At 39.2% G+C, this 24,861-nt stretch overlaps 1 protein-coding gene and 1 long non-coding RNA gene across 2 annotated transcripts in view; one reads left to right on the forward strand and one right to left on the reverse strand.

Moving 5' to 3' along the window:
* Positions 1 to 24,861, reverse strand: part of iqgap1 (IQ motif containing GTPase activating protein 1) — a 65,698-nt gene that overhangs the window by 37,783 nt on the left and 3,054 nt on the right. The window lies entirely within an intron of this gene.
* Positions 21,457 to 22,735, forward strand: LOC103367864 (uncharacterized). Its single transcript, XR_520750.1, has 2 exons — positions 21,457 to 22,299; positions 22,512 to 22,735. It is a non-coding gene; the product is annotated as an uncharacterized LOC103367864 (long non-coding RNA).

A 24,861-nucleotide genomic window follows, 5' to 3' on the forward strand; every position in this document is an offset into this window, starting at 1 on the left:
TTTCTAGAGGTTTTCTTAACTTTTTAAATTCTTGTTTAAGACACTTGGTTCTCTGCACGAAGACACTTTCCCACCCACTCTTTTCACTGCAAAGGACAGCGAAGCAGCAGCTGAAACAACTTCCCTCTCAGGAAGTCGTGACATGGGGTCTCCAGACAGGCCTGCCATTGAGGCCGAGGTGGCCGACCCATGGAGCGGGGCCCGGGTCTGCCAGCCAGGAACAAGCCCCCGCTTTGACTCCACGCTGCAGCAGTGAAAGGCTCCATAAAGGCTGCTAAGTAATGGACTCTTTTATCAGGCCTACACACCCTTTTCCAGGCAAACAGACACACCCTCCATTTAACCAGTAGGAACTGCAGCTATGACTGAGATTTCTGAATGTCGTCAACTGCAGCGCAGAGCAGCCAAAATAAATATCAAGCTGTGTTTGTGACACTGACAGACATGTCTACAATTCAAAAAAATAGCCACAAATATGAGAGCCATGTCTGGAATCTCAAGAATTAATCTAAGGTCAGATAGAAGACGTGAAGGTGAAGGAGGATCATCTGATACAAGCTTTTTGGAAGATAATGCGACATACAGTCACAATTAAGAAGCCAAGTGTTAAAAAAAAGTCCTTGTTGTAACTATAATGTGTAAATGTTGAAGATTTACCAAAATTACGATATAACACCTAAAGAAATGGCAAAATATCTCCAACCGTTAACAAGGTTTTGGTTCGACAAGTAAAAATTAAGACTTTTTAAGAGCCTTTTAATACACAAAATGTAATTTACCTTCATGGCATGTTGTCAGAATGACTGTGGTATGATGGAAAACCAGCTGGGACGATGTGGCTGATAATTATTTATGGCTAAATACATTTTTAATATTTCTTCAAAAAGGATCTACTAATGATGTAATTTCTCAAACTAAAACCGTCTAGACTTGGATAAAGTGGATGGATGGATTAAGCGATTTATGATTAATTCTTTTGAGTTTATTGCTAAAATCGACACTTCCCACTTATGAGGCAATGAATTTCTTACAGGTACGGTGTTTAGCAGCAGTGACATATATAATATATATATTTACAACTTTTTAGATACATTGTAAGGCCTTTTTATGAGGAAACTGAATTTAGCGCAACAGATATGTAGAATGACTTTGGCTAATTAAACTTGATAATTTTTCTTTGGTTTCTCAAACTACTGCAAACATAAATTCATACAGTTCCTTTATCTGTTTTTATTCCTCAACAAAAACAACCAGTTTAACACAATATATAACCAAAAGTGTCTGCAAACTGGATAGGAGCTAGCATAATTAGCTACCTAGCATAGCTATGTATAGCGGTGTAGCATCAGTGGAGGTGTTATTTTTGTCGGCACACACTGAATACACTTACTCATAAATAAGTCCAAATAAAGTGTTTATTTTCCCCAATAACCTATTAATTTTTTGAAAAATGTTCATAATTTACTCTCCTCTGCATTTAGCAAACAATTGGCTAGCAGTCGCAGCTAAGTAGCTAGCATAACTGCTAGCACTACAGCTAGCATCCCAATAGCTGCACACTGCTAATATATTTGCTTTTATATAGCTCTAGATACTTAATTCAGCCTCCAACAAACATATAGTATTATTTTAGCACATTTTAAACATGATTAATGCTGGAATTACCCCTACTAGACAAAAAGAACTGAAATGGTATTGCTAAAGGCTACTGAATAAAAACAGCTAATTTGGGAACCATGTCTGTTTATCTGGCATGTTTGGGTACAAATGGAAGTAAGAATCTTTTAAAAACACCATTTACATATTAGTGTTTATTAATGTGCACATTCCCTATTAAATAAACCTAAAATTCACACATTAATAAATAAATGAAATGTATTTATTAAATGAAATGTATTTATTAACTTGTGAACAGGCCACAAAATCAGCCGCTAGTTGGATCAAACATGTGTTTTGGTCATGAGGTCATGAGGTCAACCATTTTTTTAAAAATTGCAAATCTAACTACACTACAATACAGAGACACTCAGGAATCGGTATCCCTCTCAGATCCTGCAAGCTTCAGGAAGCTGAAGTCGGTGTGGAGTTCAGAGGTCAGTCTCATAGGAAGAGTCTGCTACTGACCACTGTCTCTGCAGGAAGACGACTGATTTCTTGCCAGCAGTTTGTCTCCGGCTGCTGTCGAGCTGCATCCTCTCTGCGACATCGATCCTGCAGCTCGACTGCTGCAGCTTCCCCTGCAGTGAAGCTTCACCCAGAGGATGGCACGGAGGTTTTTCTTTCTTTTTACTGCAGGCTGCACGTTAATAATATTTAGTCCGTGGAGATGAATAAACTTTGGACTTCAGTTACATACTTCCCTTTTCCCAGGTTTACCCCTGAGTCAGTGTTTCCGCAGCAGTTAATGTTTAATAAGAGATAATTTAAGCTTTCACCAACAGTCCACAAGTCTGTCATTGTGCTGCTCCGAGCTATTGTTCTCTCTGCCCTAATTGGTTTCATTGTTTAGAAAAGTTGGGTCAGTGCTGTTAAGAAACAATGACAGTGCAGTAAAGTGTGTCTAATGTGCTGTCACATATATTCTGGATAAATCATCTGTCACCTTTCAGGCATTAATCGACAAAAACTTGACAAAAATTGGTTGAAATGATGTTTCAACACAATGTCAATGACAACGTTTGTATGTGTAGCAGGTAATAACAACCTAAATCTACAATATAGCTGATGAAATACTGCCAAAGCTACAGTTATACAGACTATAAGAGTCCCAAAACCCCTCATTTAAGTGCATTCTCATGTCTTATCAACCACCAAATCCATGCTGACTGGGAAACACCATGCTGACGGGTGAAACTGTAAACTGTAAATTCAGCACATCGGTCAGATGATCTCACCAAGTTCATAACCGCATTTCTTTTAACAGGAATTAGACGCCTAGATTTGTTCGTCGGGCATCAACACACACACACTGATTTGATTTTTGAGACTTTATGCAATAAATAAAATGCAAAAATATTATTGTTTCACAAACTGGGACATAATTGGCAGCAGTGTGATCTTAAATTCTGCAAAATAAACATGAACAATGTCCCTCTGTTTTCCTGCTCTCGCTCTGCTGCTGTTTAACACCCACATGCTGCAGGACGAGAGCCGAAAATACAGCTTGTAAATTCAGTTTACTGGGTAAACGAGGTTAAAGAAGAAATGTATTAGCTCTAATTGACTTTCACTGACTGTTGTTGGTGATGATTGTTAAAGAGCAGAACGTAAAACAACACAAGACATGAACAAAGCGCTACTGTACCAGAGGAGATGTTTCCTATTAGTTTGTTTTCGGGGCCAGTTGGCTGAGTGGTTAAAGAACAGACACATGGACAGTGTATGGCAGGTCACTTTCTACTTCTTTTGCACACATGAAGGCAAAAACAGCCAAAAATACATCTAAAAAATGTGTTTATTACTGAATATAGGGGGAAAAAATGTGAATATTTGCTGCTTTTCTGTTCAGTATGATTATCAACTGGACTGATAGTCAGACAAAACAAGCAATGTGAAGATGCTGCTGTGGGCTTTAGGAAGTTGTGAGTGCACTTCCTTCTGACATTTCGCAGACCTTATCAACAGACTGATTAATAACCAGAACAAGATATCCACATTTGGTTTTAATTGTGTAGCTGTAAACCTCAGATTAAAGCAAAACACCACTTCAGCGTCACATTAAGCCGTGAAAATTCCCTCATTACTAAAAACCGCAGATCTAATTAAAGTGTAATAATCTTGAATTTAGATTCAAAAACCTAAATGGATTATCTGGTGCTTCCTAAGTAAGGCCCCTTAAATTAATTTAAGTAAATGGTGCCTTGTCTTTTGATAATAAGCAACTTTTTCTCCTTTGGTTAAGTTGTTTTTAACTGAATACAAGGCACAAGTCTATCTCTAGGCTTCTTTTGCATTAACTAGATTGCTTGAAATTAGTCCTTTTAAATCTTACGTCAAGGTTTTATGCGCTGTGATGATGGTTAATCAAACAAAATCCACTCACACGAGCCAAATTCGCTTGTTTTAAGCACAAACATGCTCATATCGAGGCCTTAAAGTTGACAGGACGTGCTGGTTTTCACATCAACTCAATAACGCAATGACCTAAACACATAAAACATTCATTGCAAGGTCAAACATTCTGCTAACTTTAGGCCACAAAGGGACTGAAGTGTGATGTAAAGCAGGAAAAGGTCGAGTGACGACAACACAGTACACACAGTGTCAGTGCTTTTCAACAGCGCTCTGTTCTGCATTGTTCCCGGCATTATAAATGCATCCATGTGTGCCTGAAAAGGAAAGAGAAGGAAGTGGAGTGTGTTTGCAGAATAGCTGGAAAGGCAAATCATGTGTGCTGAGCTTATCTGGCAGCAGCACAATACCAAGGTACAGATGCCGCCTCCCTGTCCTGTTTTCTGCTCACTGCAACCCACCTCCTACACTGTGACGGCGAACTAGAGGATAATTAAAGGCTGAGTTTTAAAAAGCCCATATTCTGCTTTTTGGATTTTCGCTTTTCCTTCGGTGTTATAAAGTTGCATTTTTGCCTGACGAAGCCTAAAGTCCTCGCCTTACGGAGTCCTTCTCTCCCACAGTTTGAGGTTCAGGCTCTTCCTCTGTTACTTATCTACATCACCATGTAACACATTTGCATAACGTCCCACTATTGGCTAATGCCTTCAAACAGAGAATGAGCGACTGCCTCAAAGTTCACCATTATTTTTCAGTCGAGCGCTCCATCTCCCTGCCTGCACTCATAAGTTTCCATGTAGCTTTCAAGCAAATTTAAGCGGAACAAAAAATTTAATAAAAGAAAACGTGAATACAGTTTGTTTCCATTAACTGCTTTACTAAACTAGTCTGCATATGTGTCATTAGAAGGTGCCTGAATGGGCCACATGGCTGTAATGAAAAGAGACGAAAAAGCCAAAAACAAAAGCAGCTATTTGCTAGCGGCTAAAATAAAAATGAAGAAACAAACAAAATTTTGTCCATCTACGAAAGAAATGCAGAGAAGTCTAAAGAAAACTGTAATTATTCTTATAGGTCAGCTCATATCGGTCATGTTTTATGCTGTCAAACGATAAAAGAAGCGGAAAATAACATTGGTCGTGAGTTAAATGTCAGCTACGTCAGAACATATTTGAAACATAAAAACATAAAGCTACAGATCTGTGGTTACAACACCCAGACAATGTTGTTTCGCTTACATCAGGCCAGTTGACCAATCAGAGCAGAGCTTTTCAGGAGGGTGTGCCTTAAAGAGACACTCCCTACAGAATATTTCAATTTGAGGGAGGGAAAGGCTGCTGCAGCAATTTACAGAAAAATAAATTTTTTTCAACATTAAAGCATCTAAACATATTCAATTAGACCCCAAACATTAAATGATGCACCTGTGAATTTGCAGAATACGGGCTCTTTAAAAACAGTGAATTTGAAATTGAGGAAATCCCCGATCCATCGTTTCAAAGCACAACAGAGGCGATGGAAGAAAACCATGAGGAAAACGAGCCAAGTTGTCCATTACATGCTTTGCTGCAGCAGTGGAATCTGTGCACCAACTGACCTTGTCCTCTCACATTCAAACAGCCGGACAGCAGATGGACTGTACTCATAATATCTGTGTGAAAGGCTGATTAGTGGGTTAAAGTGGGGGAAATAATCAACCATGTTAAGTCGCAATGCAAAGAATTTCACAGGCGATGACACGGAGCTCACATCTGCCCTTTATCTTCCCCGTTCAGCGTGTTCAGATAAAAATATCTAATCACTCGTGGTCACTGAGGATTGGTTTAAGATAGTTATAAAGGCTTTTGTTTAATGAAAAAGCACAGCACAAGCAATGGCCGCGACCTCTGGCCCATTCTGCCGCTGCAGGCCTCCCTCTGAGGACAATTATCCATCACATCTGACCTGCTGCTGCGCTTCAGACATTACTGAGGTCATCTGAGTGCAAATACCAGCTGAGGGCCGAATCCAGCAGGCTGTAATAACAGAAAGCCGAGCAGGCCCGAGACGAGTCATGGAAGTCCTGCTGATCAGATGTAACTGCTGTGTCAGCTCAGATCCACCACCATTCAGATTCAAACAAGGTTCCTGGGCCGTGACAGAAATCCAAACTGGAAGAGTAAGTTGCGTTCTCAGGTTTCACAGGTGAGACTCTGTGGAGGAGGGGCGGGACGGTTCCTGCAGGGCCTTTATGGAGCCCTGATCCCTCTCCCTTTCATTCCCTTTTCATTGCCTCATTCTGCACTGTTTACTGCCAGGCTCGGTGACTCAGGCCTGTTTTCTGGGAGGCCTCGTCGTCTCCCAGGAAACAGCCACCAGGTAGCATTTACACTGAACCCAAAATACAGCGTTCAGCCGTGCAGACACAAACTTTCACAGCAGAACAATGTTGTTGTAAACAAGCAGTCAGTCAGTGACTTCTTAATGTTTATGACTGTGTTGTTCCCTGTCAGCACTGAGGAGGAAGGAGATAAATCCACCACTTTTTACCCATTCTAAAAGCACTGATGCTTCCAGGGATGAATACACTCATCTGTCAGTGCAACACTTTGATCCAAAGTGAAATAATGAGACAAACATTGTAAGACTTGTCATAAAAACAAACTAATGGTCTCATTTATCAAAACTCAACCAGTCAAAATCCTCATTTTGTTTCATTAACCAACACAACCAAAGATAAAACCGCCACAGTCAGCGGTACTAGTAGCATAATGCTAATATGTTAGCATGCCGAACAGCATGCTGTCAACACCCTAAAGGCCCTTTGAGACAGAACACGGTGTGCACTGGGTGGGGTTTGTTCAAAGTTCCAGCAGGACTGCGTCACCTCATCCTTTCAAGCGGAAAGCTACCAGTTTATACATCATCATATACACCATCAGTGGGCGCAAACTTGCTTGGCGCTGGAGAAAAGCGTTGTTGTGCAACGCATTGAATCGGCTTCAGAGTGGGGATGCTGTCGCTGTGAGGATCCTGACATGCACTTAAGATGAAAATACAGCAGAAACCTTACAGGCAATCTTCACCACTCTGCAATCACCTGGGGACATTAAAATTAAATGTATGAAATCATCACGGCCTGACTTTGCCTCAAAATCTGGTATAAATAGCGTTTTTCCACACAGGTTATACTTCTTTTCTTATGCAATCTTAATTACGGGTCAATCCAAAGTGCAGTGAGGAACAGACTACCAGTGAACCTCCATGTTTGCACCATATTGAACTCACCCAACTGGATGGAGACCGCTAGATTGAACCTATTTAACATTTACCAAACGATTACTCGGAATGGGCACCAAACTAACTGCCACCATGTCAGAGAAGTCGTCTGTGTTTGACAGTTGGACAAAAAGTCTCGTTGCAGTTTTTATATCACAGCTCAACAACCAACATCCAAAAACAGCAGCCAGCTCGTCTGTTATATGTCTCAGTCGTTGTGCTGGACTCACCAGTGCATGTAGTTCTATTTTCATATCATATGAATACAGCTGCTCTGCTCTAAATCTGTTCTTTTAACTTTAGCAGGAAATAACAAAGTTCAACTGATTTATTATGCTGCGAGTACAAGCTTCTATGTTGATTTGGAGTTTATTTACAGGCCAGCAGGTAGAGCTCACTGTGGCCCTTTTAGCTCATCCACAGATAACGTGCAGATTTTTTTCCCCTGCGACCAATCGATTGGTTGAACAGCAGGTACAACATCAATCGACAAAGATTTTCTTTGGTTTAATACAGGCCGACCTCTGAGGGCCTCTTTGTCCTCTCTGTATGACAGTCAGGCCTTTGTAGGTGTCTCATGTGGCAATGCTTCGTCACATGCTTTAAATCTATTACACAGTAAACACTGAGCTGAAGTTGATTCAAATCACAATATCTGCCAGGAAAAATACCAGTAGATATTTGACCCAATTCATTAACCACGACTGACATTTAAAGCAAAATAGCACAACTCATAGCTGCTGGTTTACGAGGATCCTGCAGGTCAGTCTTGTGCCATTGTTCTGCTCACATCAACACAATGTCGGCGTCTGGAGTTACATAATGTTCATTGCAGCAGCAGCTATGCACAAGAGTGTTTGGAAACTTTTTGAAAACAGGAAATTACAGGCAAATGGCCAGAGCTTTAGGAGGAACTGGGCAGGTCCTGCAGTAAGTGAGAAGGCTGAAGATGGAGCTTCTGTAAAGCTTTAAACAGCAACGAGAACACTCAGCGTGGGAACAACCTCCCTCCATAGACCTAACACGACAATTCAAAGCCTTTTTTAAACAGTTGCATCCAGTTAAATCCCCCCTCTGCCACTTTAAAATAAGTACAAGTTTCTTGGAGTCTTCTTTTCAGTATTGTGGATTTTAGATGTAAAGCAGGAAGCAAGGAAGGAAGAGTGTAATCTCCAATTTGATATGATATGACTCGGCTGATGGATTAAAGATAAAAACAGAGATTATCTTTCTGTTTGCTGCGATGGATTACTGCGCTCTGTCACAATCATCCCGTTTTACAAATGGCTTCTCTTGAGGGAAGATTAAAATACGGCGACGTTGCACAACCCGGCGAGCTCCTTCATGTGAAGAAAGAGGTGATGTAAGCGGTGATACGGCGTGTCGAAACTTTGTCAAGTCACAGTTTAATAAACGCTAATAAGAAAGGCTGCAGTTTGTGTGTCTCTAATTCTGGTCAGGAGGATCTTCTGAAGGAAAAAAATGAAGCCTGATTTTCCGATTTCACGTCTTTAATTGAAGCATTATGGGTTCAGCAGATTTAAATGTCGTGACTAAAAGTTTCCCAGCAGAAAATTGCACCGTAATGGAGTTATTAATGGTATTCACATGTCAGGGTTTTAATGTTGGGGCTGATGATGTCTATTACTGTAACGAAGGACTGATCGATTATCAAGGTCGATATTTGGTATTTTCATTAAATTAATAAAATATGCTACTGAGCAACAGCCAATCACTGAAAGCTATTGTTTACACAGAGGGACAGATGAACACATTTGCTGAGCAGAGCAGCTCTGGTGAATGAGCAGATCTGTGTTTGGACGGTGAGGTAGCAGATGTTACTGAAGTTGTGATAAAAACTTTAATCTTCCACAAGCATGTGTAACACAGGAAACTCCCACATAGTTCACTTGTTGGTATCAGTGCAGCTGGAGCTGAAGCTGCTGGGGTGTCAGACACGGCTTTCACGAAGAAGTCTGCTGTGCCTCTTAGTCTGCCGCTAACGCTATCTGGAAACCGCTTTCTAAATCAGATTATCTTCAACACTTTGTTGTATCTTTCAGATGCATCTCTCCAGCAGAGACACAATCTGCCAAAACTGAACAAGAAGCACAACCATGACCACAAATCAGGACATTTTCACAGTGGCTGAGGCTACGCTAACAGCTACGTCAGGAGGCCGCCACAGATCTACCTGATAGAGTTTCTGGAAATCAATAACAAATAATGATTAGAGATCTGAGCCTTAGTGAACAATGACGTGACAGAACAGAGTAAGATTAACAAAATAAACGAACAGCTGACGGAACTGCTGTGGGGACAAACTGTTATTGATCTTAATCAACTGATTTCACAAGAAACAGGAAAACATGTTAGCATCACGCTATCACTTCTATTTCTATCGTACATATTCATCAGTTACAGCAATCGGTATTAATGCAGAAGCCTAAATATGAACGACTGGTATTATATTAGCTATCAGCTTTTCTTGATTACCAATAATCAGCATCAACCCTGAAAAAAAACACATCGGTTGATCTCTAACTGTAACACGACCGAAGCCTGAGTGATAAAACACCAGCGACGTTAAAGGACAAAACAGGAAGTTCAGCTGCATTGACTTTCTTTCTTTATTTAAGATGAGATCACTTGTTGTTCTTATTAATCTTTTATTTACGAATATCTATGGTTGTATGGATCAGGTAAACAGTCGCTCCAGCTTCACTGTTTCATTTTGTGAGTACTTCAGGAGCAAAGCAAACACTGGAGCCTAATACCTTGTATGTGTTTACTTGGCCAATAAAGCTGGTTCTGGTTTGGATTATAACAGATGTATTTTGGCAGCATTGGTGAAGCTAAAAGAATGCATCCTTGTTTCTACAAATACATGTAAAAACAAAAACAGAAAAACACGGCCAGGTTTCTGCAGACATTTTCCCAGGAAACTGAACGAGAGAAAGATCAGAGTTCACAGAAAATATTCAGACTTGTCACTTTCTATTTGTGACACTGTATCGTGGAAGCAAAATTAATTAAATCAGCCTGACATTAAAGAGGTGCAGGTGGATTTAATTATCCAGAATTATGTTTGAGACGAATCCAGAGATCTGCACTCAGAGATCAGAAGCTGCTTCACTGTCAGCTGTCAGTGACGTCACTCAGCTACACACCGCTGAGCTGTTTGTGTCATTCGTCCCAACAGCGACGATCCCGTCTCGGGGTAAATTCTCATCATTCCTCAGTGACACCGACACCAATGTTGAAAGTTGTGTTTTTCTCTTTTCTAATTTAACCATTTGTTTTCCTTCAGGCTGAACAAGTGCACAGTTGTTAGCGGCAGCATACCTGAGCTGGCAAACAAACACATAAACACGTTCGCTGTTACTATGACCTAATCACAAAGGACTGTCTGTTACATCAGAGCAGCAGCAACAGGAAAAACTTTGTTCTAACACCTGGAAACACAGTAAGAGAGAATTAAAAAACCTGCCAGTCAGTTACTGTAAAGCTGCACGTAAACAGCAGCGTCGCTTTGACCTCAAAGGAGGCGAACAGATTAAATGTAAGACGGAAAAGTCAAAATCTATCCAAAATAAGGCTGGCAAGAATATGCATGGAGTTTCTTTAGCTTTTGTTGTTGCATATAAGCATGTCAAATTTGTTTATGCAAACAGACTTTTAGGACTCCTCGAAACCCTAAAACCCACTGGTGGGATTAAAAGGCCCACTCAAAAAAAATCACCTAAATTACAGCCTTTGTCAGAACCAGAAACTATTAAAACAGAAAAAATCTGCAAATTTTCAGCTTCCCAATGACCCCTGAACTAATCATGTGTGATGTGCTGGTCCATCAGGAAAATTAGCCAAATCTAAGCTTAAAATCATTATATTTCATCAATGTCATGTTTGTAAATCTCATTTTATAATTTGACAAAAATTCATTATTTGTACCAGATTCTCTAAAAAACTAGAAACAAGAAACCCTGCACAACTCATAACCCATGACAGATTCAGCTGTGACCAACAGTCACATGACAAAAACTGTAAAGTCAACATTTGTCTCCAAACATTAAAAGAGGCAAAGTCGGTAAAAAATGTGGAGAAAAAAATAATCCTGTTTTTACTGTGACGTCCCAGAATAAACAGGTGCATTTAAATAAGCGCCTGTGCTTTGGTTTTAACAATACACAGTTAGAAATAGAGGTGTCAGTCAAACTACAGTAACAGTACAGTATATTTTAACACGAGTCAAAGCTGAGAATCTCAGAAAAACTGGCACCAAGCAGCCACAGTTACAACATGACAGAGGTTTGAGGTCGAAGCTGGAAGGAAGCTGACGCTGCAGAAGGTCTGCTGTCAGTTGTTTAAGTCTGATCTGTAGCATTAGAACAAGACTTTGAACAAAATCGTCCTGAGATTAAAACGGCTCAATCGTGATGCTTCACTCAGACTAAAGGTCTGACTGCTAGAAAACACCGTGTGTTCTCTGGAGACGGGGAGGAAATGGAAAGTCTATGATAAGGGGTTAAATAAAGGCTAATGACTATGTTCGGTAACAAATTGTCTTGTTTTCCACGAGCTCCGACGTAATGGACGCAATAAATGACCTGAGAGCAGTTCTGTGGGCTAAACATGACGAGTGGCTGTCGGGGGAAACGGCAGCCGGTTTATTTATATAAAAACTCTTTAAGATCAGACATGACAAAATGCTGTAGATTTAAAAAAAGAAGGAACATTTTGGAAGATCCACGAATGTGTTTTCCTGCCGAGTTAAATTAGGAAATTGACGCCACTCTCAAGGTTGTCTCTTAAAGATGACGCTTATAAAGACGAGGTGGGGTACAGCTCGTACAAAAAAAAAGAATAAAAAATCTGGTCACAAGAGTGCCAGAAAAATACATTAAAACAGTGGAATATTTGTTTTGGTTGTTTTTTTTTTGGCTGATTTAAATAAAGTAAAATAGTGTTTTTTTTTCATGGGCACACACTGTGACTGAATAAATAATATTTGTAAAAATACAGATTTTTGATGTGGATGTTATTTACAGTTTTGGCCTGTTTTAATTTTAATTAGGGATTTTTTGTTTGTCTTTTTTTTTTGTAAATTGTTTTCCTGTAGTTTTATTAGACTGTAATTTAACAAAACCCGAAAAATTATGAAAACTATTACCATTTTAAAATCCTTAACGTACATAATTCAGCAAGTGTGTGTAAAATAATGACATTTTTTTCTGACTTAAATCCAGAAAAAAAGTTGTGTAATTTACTGGTCAGACATGACAAAAGAACAAATTATAATTTGTAAAATTGCAGATTTTTTATTTGGACATTATTAAAAATTTTGGCTGTTTTTTTTTAATTTTTTAAAAAATTTTTTAAGTTGTCTGTAGTTTAACAAAACAAGGAAAATCTACAACATCGTAGTAAATTGTTCAAAAATTACCATAAAACAGTGTAAAAAAATATTAAATTCTCGCTGTGTAGTTTGGTCTCAAGGTGACAGAATTCTCCTACAACCTGTAAAGCTCATGAATCTACACATCTAATGCTATTCCTGAATTTTATGTACCATCAATGCTGAGGTATTAAAAAACCATCTAAGCTTAATTTTCTGTTTTCCAAAACCAGGCTGGACATGAACCTTTGTGACCTCAAAGGTTTTCAAAGTTCCCAAATAAGAAATGTTGTGCAGTAAAAACATCCCGATCACCTGATCTCTTCATTTATTTTCACACGGACATCGGTGCTAAATCCACTTAAAGTTCCTGGAAAGAGCCACTGCAATGCATTCTGGTAACTTTCCAGCATTTTCGAGACCATTTACTCTCAACAGTGCATCATTTTTTTTTCTTAAATCCTAAAACTTTGATGAAAGTTAAAGGTCATAATGAGCCCTGTCATTTGGCTCCTTCAAACAAAGCACTAATTAGACACCATTCAGACTGTGTGTGCTGTAAATAGACCTGAGCGTGAACCACCCTGTCAGAAGAAAAGGACACTTCTCTGTAGTTTATGTGGAGGAGCATCCGTGATGAGCAGTGATGTGGTGAACAAAGTGCATCTGAAGAAGTTAAAGCAGCAGGATGAGGAGGAGGAACCCTGAACCTGCAGCTCTACTCGTCGTACGTTCAGGCGACAGACTGGCTGATCCGAATCCTGTCGGTTTACCGATCAGCTCCAACTGAACAGCAGTTATTATATTGTTTAGTGCCGTCTATGCTCCTGCAGAATTGCTGCTGCACAGGAAGGAGGAGGAGAGAAAACATAAACACATGCTGCACTGGAAATAGTTAGAAAAAAAGAGTGACAAGAAGCAAGGTCTAATTTGTGCAGTGTTGCTCATACTGCTGGTATTTTAACTGACGTCTGCCAATAATTGGTATTTAAGTGCTTATTTAAGTCAGTTTTTCTTCTACAGTGTTTGTTTTATTCACCATATTTGATCTACATGTTACAGGTTTTATGTTTTGGCGAGCTACAGACAGTCTCTATTTTATTCTAGAACAACTGTGTAAATAGCAAGAACATTATAAGAAAATATTTCTGCTAGAATGATATTTGATTCATATCTAACAGAGTTGGACGGTTATATATCAACTAATGGCGACTGGTTGAGTCTATTGTTGGTATTTTGGACAATTTTAGCCATTTTATTTTGCAGATTTAATGATCTGCCTTATTAAGGATGCAGCTTAGTTAATAATGAACCTATCAAATGGAATTCAAAGCTTGTACTAACCGGAACTGAAAGTTGGACCATTGTGTGCGCGTTCTTGTTGCGCTGACTTCAGTCTACCACAAAGCAGGCTGTGGCTAAACGACACTTGTGCTGAAAAGCGTTGTCGAATCTTTAATCGTGTTTCAAACCTCGACCAAAAGCGTGCTTGTGTGGTTGTGCATCAAACATGTTTGTCCATTTAGAGGCGGAAAGTGAAGCATTAGTTCATGTGACATTCTTGAACTTGCCGATTTTGTCAAGTTTAGCATCAAAACAATCTTAAACAGGTGACTTTGTGTTCTGTTCATGCACCATGAATGCATTCTAAAAAAAAGAAAACACTTCGCAAAAACATCATCAGTCTGCTGTTGTTGGACAGACGGTGGCAGGTTGGAACAACTGTTATATCTAATGTAGGGCATCAGGACGTTAATGTAAACTGAGTGATCAGTCGAATGTTCTGTATTAAAACTGTCAACATTTTTACAGACATACTTATTTTAACCTTTTCAACACTAAGTAAATGTTTATTCCTGATACACTTCAACACTAAGTGACTTTGGTTGAAATTCATGATCAGATATTGTTTTGATTAATCACTCATAAACTCTTAAGTAGACGTCACATCATTACACATCTGGTATCAATCAGAAGTAGACAAGCTGACGGTTAAATATATAAAAGTTTACTCTTGTCATATACATACAGGTGTGAAAAGGTAAGCTTCATAATTACCAGGGATATATGCAATTAGTTATCAGTTCTTATATACTGAGCGATCAGCCAAAGTCTGTAATTAGTTAGTTTTGATCGCTTGTAAACATTTTGGTAACAAGATAGTGAAAGTCACGTTTTCTGGTGATTTTTGAGGTCAAACGACGTCATTTTACTTCATTTGCATAATTTATTTCATGACTGAATCGCTTGTTCACATACGGGATTCCCACTGAGAGCCAATCAAAATGAAAGCTGCCATATCCCGGAGCCCACTGTACCGGTCTGCAGTGTTGAAGGGGAGTCGTAATGCCAGCCCAGTACAGCAGGCTATAGTGTCGAAAGGGTTAATAATAACATCAGAAAAGAAAATATATATAAACCTGTATAAAAACATGCTGGTGCCTCTATGTGGGAGTCAGGCTTCAATATCTGCATATTTGATTGTTTAAAGCAAAAGAAAATCTAAAAGTAAGTCAGTTTGACCTCTTACAATCTATTCTAAAGTGACGTTCAGGACTCTCTGTGGCAGCCTGATCCAGCACAAACTGCACTGATGAACTCTGAGTATCAAAGCTCCCAACTGTTCCTGGAACTGAACAAAGTGTCCACAGAACCAAATATCAACACGTTGTTCAGTAAACATCATCTGCTGAGTAAAAACCAAGTCGCTTATCTTTATTCAAATGACTGTTTCCAAAGCAAAACGTGAACCTAAATGTTTAAATTCTTCACATTAACATTAAAAACTAACAGAAGAAACAGTGACTTCTGCAGCTGAGAAAAACGGCGAAGAAACAGGAAATCTCTGTTCTGCATAACATCCAATTATTTCCATATCTGTGGTCTTTTGTTCGGTCGATGTTTTAATTTAAGTCTGGAAACGCAGAGACGTCGCAAACAATGAGGAGAAAGCATCTGTGATTCGTATTTTTTAGGACAGATACTGATCTGATTGATTAAAGTAAAGCTTCATTATTCACAGATTTTCAACACATGACGAAGCATCAACACATAAAGTGTGACTGTCACACAACAAGGAGGCATGAAATCTATAAAACCACCGACCAGATTGTTTATCCCAAACATAAATCCTAAATTAAAGACTTTGTAATGTGATAATTGGAGTGCTTGTCATTCTGATTTCAGTTTAAAGTTCATGTAAAGTTCAGGCCCAGCCAGTGAGGTCTGACGGTCACAGGTTCAGGTTTGTCACACAACTCGTCTGTCATAAGATTAATCGTGATCAATTGTTGTTTTCTGTTCATTTCATGCTTCTAATGTGTTCAAATTAGTGGTACAAGTGCCTTTGAACGTCACTTTGTTGTTGCAAATCCAGCTAATCAGCTCCTCCAAGCTACTGGGCTTCCTTTCTTATTTGACTCTGCGTGTAAATTATATTAATGTGAATAAATCGGGACAACATTAGGAGTAAAGCAGCTCCAGTTGGTGCCATTAAACGGTGGAAAAACAACATAGAACTACTGACTGAAACATGACATTTCTGTTTCTGTTTGTTTCATCCAGATGTTTTTACACAGATGTGCAGAAAATATTACAATAATTATGAAAAATAAGCTAAAAAACGGTGTTCATATGGTTATGTAGCCACTATCCAGCCTTTTCAATGTTATCTCAGAAACTAAAAGTTAGTTCACCTGAAATGTCTGCTTAAAGCCTCGACAGCAAAGAACAGTCATTCTGTTATTAGATTTATTAGTTCCTCCAAGAAAACCGGAGCTTTGGAACTACAAAAATGAAAATTATCACAAATCATAATTTATAATTCATTCATAACATTTCAACTGTAAAGTAGTGACACTTCTTTCTTTTCTTTTCTTTTTTTAAACTATATTTAAATAGGCAGAAAATTTTTTTCCTTTTTTATTTTTTATTTTTTTTAGATTTTGTAAATTATAGATTAAAAATGATACTTTTTAAAAAAAATGTTATTTTACATATTTTTTTTCTGTTTTGTTAAATTATAGATAACATCTAGAACAAATCACTGAGAAAAATCAATTTACATGTTTACTATAAAAAAAATCATAATAAAAATAAAAAAAAAATAAAATAAAAAGAACAGGCCTGAACTTTATTTTATGTCCACATAAAAAAAAAATCAGTATTTGTACAAACAGAACTGAACTCTTTTGTGACGTGTGACAACACATTCACACAGCTTCACTGTAAATAAATCTACATATTCGACAGGTATTTGCCGTTCAAGGGAATTTAAATGGAGCAAAAAGCGGAAGTTTACAGATGCAGAAACTGATAATATTTCTCAGTTTGACAGCAGCTTTAACACCCTACAATTTGATTAAATCTACTCTCAGTTCTCCTTCCACTGATTCAGATCTAACACTCCTCCTCCTCCACTTTCACTCTGCCGTCAGGAATCCGGTTCACCTGTGGAGGCCAAACCTCTCGGCGACGCCCAGAAACGCGACGTCACGGCGGCGAGCATCTGCTGACGGAGTGATTTATAATCTGAGCTGCAGCAGCAGTGAGCGGAGAGGAAGCGAGGTGCTGCAGCCGTGACATCCTGACTTCAAACGCTGCTGCGAGTCATTCGTCATGGAGTGTGAATCCACAGCGAAACTACCTGACATGGTTCTGCTGTACCTGAGCTGACGGGGGGGAGAATGTGCACGGATCAATACGTGTCGCACTGAAAACATGTCCGACTGCATTCCCAGAGAGGCTGACGGGGCAAAGCAAGAGTGAAAGCAAGAATCTAGTCAAGAAACACAGCTTGACATACAGAAGCAGAAGGCTGCTGCATCTTTGAACCAGTTTCAGGAGTTTATTCTGCAAAAAAATCACAAAAACTTCTTGCTTCCAGCCTCTTAAATTGAAGGATTTGTTCTTTGTTTTGGGTTTTTGTTGGATAAAAAGACTTTTATAGGACTTTAATAGGATTATTGTATTGGCCTTTTAGCACTTTTTGAACATAAATAGCTGCTGGATTAAAGGAAGATAATCTGAGCTGTATCCACCTAATGGAGCTTAACAGCCAACCAGAGCTGCAGCTGATGATGAATCTGTTGATAACTTCTCCAATAATCGATTAGTAGTTTGGTGGTAAATGTGAAAAACCCTGAAGTAATGTCCTCATATTTCTTTTTTAGTCCTCAGATCCAAAGATAGCCAGCTTGCTGTCACAGAGGAGGAAAGAAAACTGAAAATATTCACATTTATGAAGCTGGGATTTAAACATTTTCATGTAATCTCTCCACAAAGTTCATTTAGACCGTGTCCTCGTGTACACAAATGTTTTTAAAATGCAGCTTTCCTATTCTTTCAGTCTTTTGTCCAACTGGAAATGCAGTTTTAGCTCCCTGACAAGCTTCGGCAAACTCTTTATAAAATGCCAATATTTAGAAAATCTGTCGTGTGGCCATGCAGAGCTGCAACAGATTTCTTATTTCCCAGATTAGCTGATTTGTTATTTGCTTCACAAAATATTAAAAACGTTGAGGTAACATCCCCAAACTTCTTGTTTTCTCCTCAGACCCAAAGACATCCAGCTTGCTGCCACAAAGGAGGAAAGAATGCAGAAAATATTCAAATTTATGAAGACATTTTTTTCCTTGGAAACAGTCACTGACAATCAATCTCTCCACGAAGTCGAGTAGCCGATGATTGAGTTGTAGCAGCTTATCCACATGCAAATGCAATCTGAGGTCACTGAAGACTTTTGGAAAACTCCTTCCAGGGTGCAGAAATCTGCTCACAGTGTTGACATGTGTGATAATCCTCAGTGTCAGTTAGCTGACATGTTAGTTGTTTGGTCTATAAAATGTCAGAAAACCCTGACATGACGTCCTCACGTGTCCTGTTTGGTTGATTCAGCTTAATGTCACAGGAGAGGAAAGAGAGGCTTGAATCAGACAGAGCTGATAATACAACCTCTCCAGACCTTGTCCTTCTGTACACAAGGGTTTTTCCTAAAATGCATCTTTTCCTCATGTGCTTTGGTCTTCCATCCGCACAGGTCTCTGAAAATCTTTAGGAAACTTCTCTCAGTCATGTAGGGCTGCAGCTAGTGATTAGTAGTTTTCTCTTTATAATGTCAGAAAAAAAAAAAAAATGTCCATCAGCATTCCGTAAAGCCCAAGACGACGTCCTCAGATGTCTGGTTTTGTGAACAACCCAAAGATATTCAGTTTACTGCCAAGAAGGGCGAAAGAAACCAGAAACTATTCACGTTTAAGAATGTGGATGGATGGAATTATGACCTTTTTTATTTTGGAAATTACTCAAATCTAATAACTGATAATCAAAATAGTTTGACACTTAGCTCTGCAGCTCTACAGCTACGAGCTTTGGTGTCCCACTTGAAAAGCCAGCAGATGAACAGGTGACTGAACATTCAAATAATGTGTGATACTGAGCTCGGCAGGTCGACTCGGCCTCACGCTGCTCCTGTGCAGGTGATGAGAACATGAAAATAAGCGCGATAACACAAACTTTGCATCCGTGCGAGGCGAGCGATGATGGAAAACTCAAGTTCAGCGACGCCTTCCACACTGAAAACACACATCTACATTCCTGCTGCCGTCTCTCACGCCCTGCTGTGCACCTGTCACAAGCATTCCCGTCGTACCACAACTTCAACACACACACACACTTGGACACACACACACTCCCAGCATTCCTCCCCCGGCCTTCCCCTGCAGGCTCAGGTGTTCCCCACATGGAGCTACCTGAAGCTCAACACTCTGGCAGCCAATCAGGAGCCTCGGCCGCAGCTTAAAGGACAAAATTAAAAAGACTGCAGCTTTAAGATTTTTCAAAAAAAGTGTGTTTTCTTTCACAGATCCGTCACTTCCCCTGGAAACAAATCCTGGATTAGTTGCAGGCGTTAGCAGCATTTGCTCAGCTGGGTATCGATATGAAGAAGAGACAATAATCGTCTCCATCTTTAACCTGCTTCCTGCGCTTAAACGTCTTCCTCTGCTGTTCCTATTTCTGCCCAAACTTTACTGTTAACAATGTGCCGGCGCCTCCAGCTGCTCTGTAGCTCACAACCGCTGCACATCCGTCAGCTGGACTCGATTGTGACGCTCAGATCACAACTCGAAACACATTTATTCAGATTATATTGTTATAACTCTATTGTAATGGGCTCATGTCAGATCCATCGGGTTATTGTTGCTTAATTATGAGTCCTGATGCTTCGTATGGTGTCAACAAATAAGATTAATTATATTATTGTGATTATTTGAATGGCAACAACACACTAACTGGAGTTTGATTGAAAAGATTATAAAGCAGCATCATGTTTTTATAAAGAGGAAACATCAGCTCGGCTTCTGTCTCACGCAAACAATGATATAACCCACTTATGAGCTAATTTAATATCCATTAACCAGTGACAGAGTTGCCATGTTTGCTCTTGTATCCTACTTATCAAATCAAATTCATTTATGTAACACATTTACAACAGCTGCAGTTGTTATGCACATTTTAAAAACACAAAAAAAAAAAAAGAAAAAAAAGTAACACATTTACAACAGCTGCAGTTGTTATGCACATTTTAAAAACACAACAAAGAGCAGCAGCAATGATGGAAAACTGCAAGAAAGAGGCTTTAAATGATCAAACTGTCTTTTTTTTCCAACTGTGCACAGCTTTAATGACCTCGTTGATTCACTACAGACTAAATCTACATCTGATTTTGTGTTCTTATTAGATCTGTGCCATTAATCAGTCCTAAACTGCAGCGTGTGCAAAGTTTAAACACTTTACAATGTGGTGAGATGGGCGACAAAAAAAAAAGCTTAATCCTCCTGCAGGAGAAGCTTCCTCCACGTGTACAACAGGGTTTCCTCCTTCATTCATAAAAAAGCAAATCTCTCCCCAACTGATTGATTCCAGATTTGATATCATGATTTGAAAAGTGCAATTAGCCCAAAGCAAAGGCTGCAAATTAGAATACACGTCGTGCACTATGTGTTGAAAACCGTTGTTTGTGGTTTTACAAACTCAAACCTCCTCCATGTGTCGGTCACACTGCAGACTGTGTCCCGTGTGCTGATGCTGAATCACATGTCGCAATTTTACCACACGGAGAATACTGACGTGAAGAAAGACTTTAAAAAGTTATGCCGAATAGTAAATAAAGTGCAAATGTATCACCCAGCTGTCTACATGAACATGCAGAAACGCTTGATGCACCTAAATCCACGTTGACCAATCAGAAGCCGGAACAATAATCCACTACAAGGTACATCAGACGACCGACTGATGAATTATACGTGTAGATTCAGATGAAAATGGAGTTAACCCTCTAGATCGCACTTCAAAAACACAAACATGTCAAAAGTCCAGTTAGAAAGGTGAACATTAACACTATGGTGGTTACGTCCACCACTGCACAAACCCACCATGTTTAAAAGGAGATAAAGACACACACTCTGCTGTCAGAATCCCCCAAAATCAATCGATTACCTGACTAATTGTCAATTACAACATTTATCGCACTCTGGTTTGATAACTTATTGATCATCTGGGTAACATTTTAAAGAAAAAAAGGTCAAAGTTCTGTGATTCCAGCGTCTTAAATGTGAACATTTTCTGCTTTTTTCCTTCTCTGTGTCAGTAAACTGAGTATTTCTGTGTCGTGGACAAACCAAAACATTTGAGGACTTCGTCTTGTTCTTCAGGAAACACTGATGAACATGTTTCACTATTTTCTGACATTTTATAGACTGAACAACAAATTAAATAATCACAATTAATCAACAATGATAATAATTCCTACATGTCAACGGCGATAACAGAATATCCGAATAGCTTTACATTGAAACAAGTTTGCAAGAGCTCCACTTTTTTCAGTGGGTGACCTAAAACTGGTTTTGCATGTGGACAAAATCTACAACATCTACATTTTGCACAACACAGGTGTGCACAAGGCCTGAGAGATTACACCATCGGCAGCTGTTTCCAAGGTCAAGAATGAACTTTCGGTTTCAAATTCTGCTGCAGCACTGTGCAATAAAAATAGCAAGAACAAAACGAACCGACGTGGTATTAATCATGACATTTAAAAGCACTTGAAAGAACTGCAGCTGACTTTCTAGACGCACTTCCATATCACATGTACGCTACTTGAGCAGAGCAGAATGAGCAGCATGAGGTGAAACTACTGAGCGTGTTTGGTGACGCTGAGTTGCCCTTGTTTGGTCAATGTCTCACCAAAGCCTTCCTCTCAACACTTCCACCTTCACATGCTCATTCGCTGTGGGAACCCCTGTCACAACATGGCCCTGCGACGGTTTAGAAAGGAAAACCCAAGAATCAGGTCGTATCTAATGTACTAAGACTGTAAATGATGAGCTGTTTCTGCACCTTTAGGGGCAGAAAGATGCAAAGAAGCAACAAGTCATGTAGACGTTTGAGTAAGAGGGGGTGAGTTTTGCTTTTTTGTACTTTTTTGGCAGCAACAATCCTGATTTAAACACCAAGTATGAACACAAGGGTCTCTCCAAGTCCCGGGAACAATCCAAACCATCCCAGAAGAGTCGGACGGAGGAAACCTGAGCAGGAATCCTCCAGGAACCTCCGGACGGACGATAACGTCAGAGCAGGTGAAGGACGAGGCGCAGCAAACACACACACCGTCGCTCATCTTTCTTAATCATTCATTCGTTTATTCGGAGCGTCGCGGCAGCACAGGCGCGCACCGGAACCTGTTGCTATGACAACCGCAGGTTTCTGTGGCAACGGTGGGAGATACTAAAATCAACAGGGACTGAGTCACTTCCTGTCTCGCATAATCCTTCCTCTTTTGAAACTGCAGGCCGCGGCGACGTCGACTCCAGAGGCGACCAACGGACAACGAGGCTGCTAACGGTGTGTGAACAGAGCTCCCTGACGCCATAAAGTCCTGCCTATGTGTAAGAAGTTGACCTTTTTGCTAAATATTAACTTGTTTGTGGTTCTTATATCAATAGAAGATGAAGTTATTTTGATATAGTTCATCAATAAAACTATCAAATATTAAAAGCTGATCTTAAAAACTGCTGCTTTGCCTCGTCGTGGGTTTTTATATCATTTTATTTTGTTTTACAAATTGATTTTTATAAGTCTTTATCCCATTTTAATCCTACTTTTCTTACTGCCTTAGTAGCATGTGCAACTCTTCGGTCAACTCAGGTTGATTTAAACGTGCTAAATAAATAAACTTGATTCGATCACACACTCTAAAACAACGTTTGGGCACAACACAAAAGTAACGCAATAGTTTGCATCAATCTTTTTGGGTTGTGACAACTTCCACTGAAATTATGTTCAACCAACAAACTATAGTGAGTTTACAGAACTAGCTTTTCCTCTACAATCAAAGGTATTTTTAATTAGCAGTCTTAACCGTCTGAAATTGTCCAGACATGTTAACATAATAGAAAAGATTTGAATTCCTGAAGTTAAAGTGAAGAAAAATGAAGTCATCAAGTCAATTTTATTAAGTTACCTCAACTTCAATTCAGTTTAAACTCAATTAACAGAGAAACGTGAGTTTAAATTATACAGAATATTGAGTTGATACAACATTATTACATCAACCAACCCTTAAAAAAAATGTTCAGGAAGTTAAATCAGTATAAAACACATTTTCAATTATTATAATGTTTAGAGGAGAAAAAAACAAACGCTAAAACAGTTCATGAACTAGGACGAGACGCCTTGTTTCTAGCTTCACATCTTACCTGCAGGATTATAACTGGCAATTCATTTCAGTTTAAGTGTTTTGCTAAAAGAGAAGTCAAAGTTTTAAAATGTTAAACGTTATGTCCATAAAAAAGCAGCCATCATAGCACTGTGATGACATAAAAGACTCTAAAATTGGCAAAATTCTGATTTAAATGTTTAAAACTGAGATGAATCAGAACACTTTCCAGTTCTGAGAGTCCACCTCCTAATGCCTTTTGAAAAACAATAGAAGAACTTATTTCATGAGCTTGTTTTCAACTAAACACAACCTGACTGTGCCTAAACGTGGACGTGGGCTGGAGGTGCGAGCCAGGCCACAGACGCTGAGACGTTTCAGACGGTTAACTGCCTGCAGAAGTGGAAGTCAGTCGAAGCCTTTCATATGAAGGTCACATGGGACCAGAGATGCTGCAGCGCTAGAAACTAAATCTGTAACCTGCTGCGACTGAAACTGGAAGGACTGATTTCCATAATGACTCTGTGTTTAATGAGGACAGGCCCCATCAGGTCGACACCCGCTTTAGAGAGAAGTAAAGATTATTTAAACCTGCTGGAGACATTCATGAGACATCAGTGTGAGCTCCCTGCAGCGTTCCAAAGAAGTTTACACAGGAATCAGTTTGTTTTTGAGGCTGAACGGACAGAAATTAGCCAGAATTCTCCTTTAATGAGCCCAAAATTAGTGCCAGGACCAATCAGGACTAAATCGTAGTAAAACTTTGATGCAAATCAGGAAAGATAAACAAGACAACAAGAGTTTGACCAGAAGCTCTGTGATAAACATCAGACCTCACTACAGGAGCTGCTTGTATCGCTGCACACATCAGTGAGATTCAGCTTTATCCAAGACATCAGCAGGAACTAAGAGCTAACAATCACTAAAACAATCAAACTAATGTCTGCTACACCGAACCGAAGAGCCGGAGCAAGTTTAAATGGACCAATTACCAAAGATTTGATGTCAGTTACGAGGGATCTCAGTTCAAAGCAGCAACAGTTATGAGCAATAAACTGAAGCAGTTCACAGTTGTGCCAGGTTTTCTTTTTCATAAATGAAATAAAGTTGAGAAACTTTGTTTTTTGGGTAATTGTTTGGACAAAAGTAGTAAAAAAGGAGGTTTTTAGGAGCATATAGTGGCAGTTTTTTGTACTATTTTCTACCATTTAGATGATTAAATTATCAGTCAGTAATAAAAATATTCTTATTTGCAGCCTTGACAGCTTCATATTACTTTATATACTATAATTGCTTCCTATTATCCACTAATATCCTCTGAGAGCCACTATGAGAGAAGTTTTCTCTGTCATAGATTAAAATAAAGTCAAGTAACTTTGTTTTTTGCTCCACTGTTTCAACAAAAGAGCATAAGGTGGCTGTTTTTTGTTTTCTTTTTTACTATTTTCTAATATTTTGTTGACCAAATCATCAGTATTTGCAG

The sequence above is a fragment of the Stegastes partitus genome, unplaced genomic scaffold (genome assembly GCF_000690725.1).
Source record: "Stegastes partitus isolate 25-593 unplaced genomic scaffold, Stegastes_partitus-1.0.2 Scaffold1095, whole genome shotgun sequence".
NCBI lineage: Eukaryota > Metazoa > Chordata > Actinopteri > Pomacentridae > Stegastes > Stegastes partitus.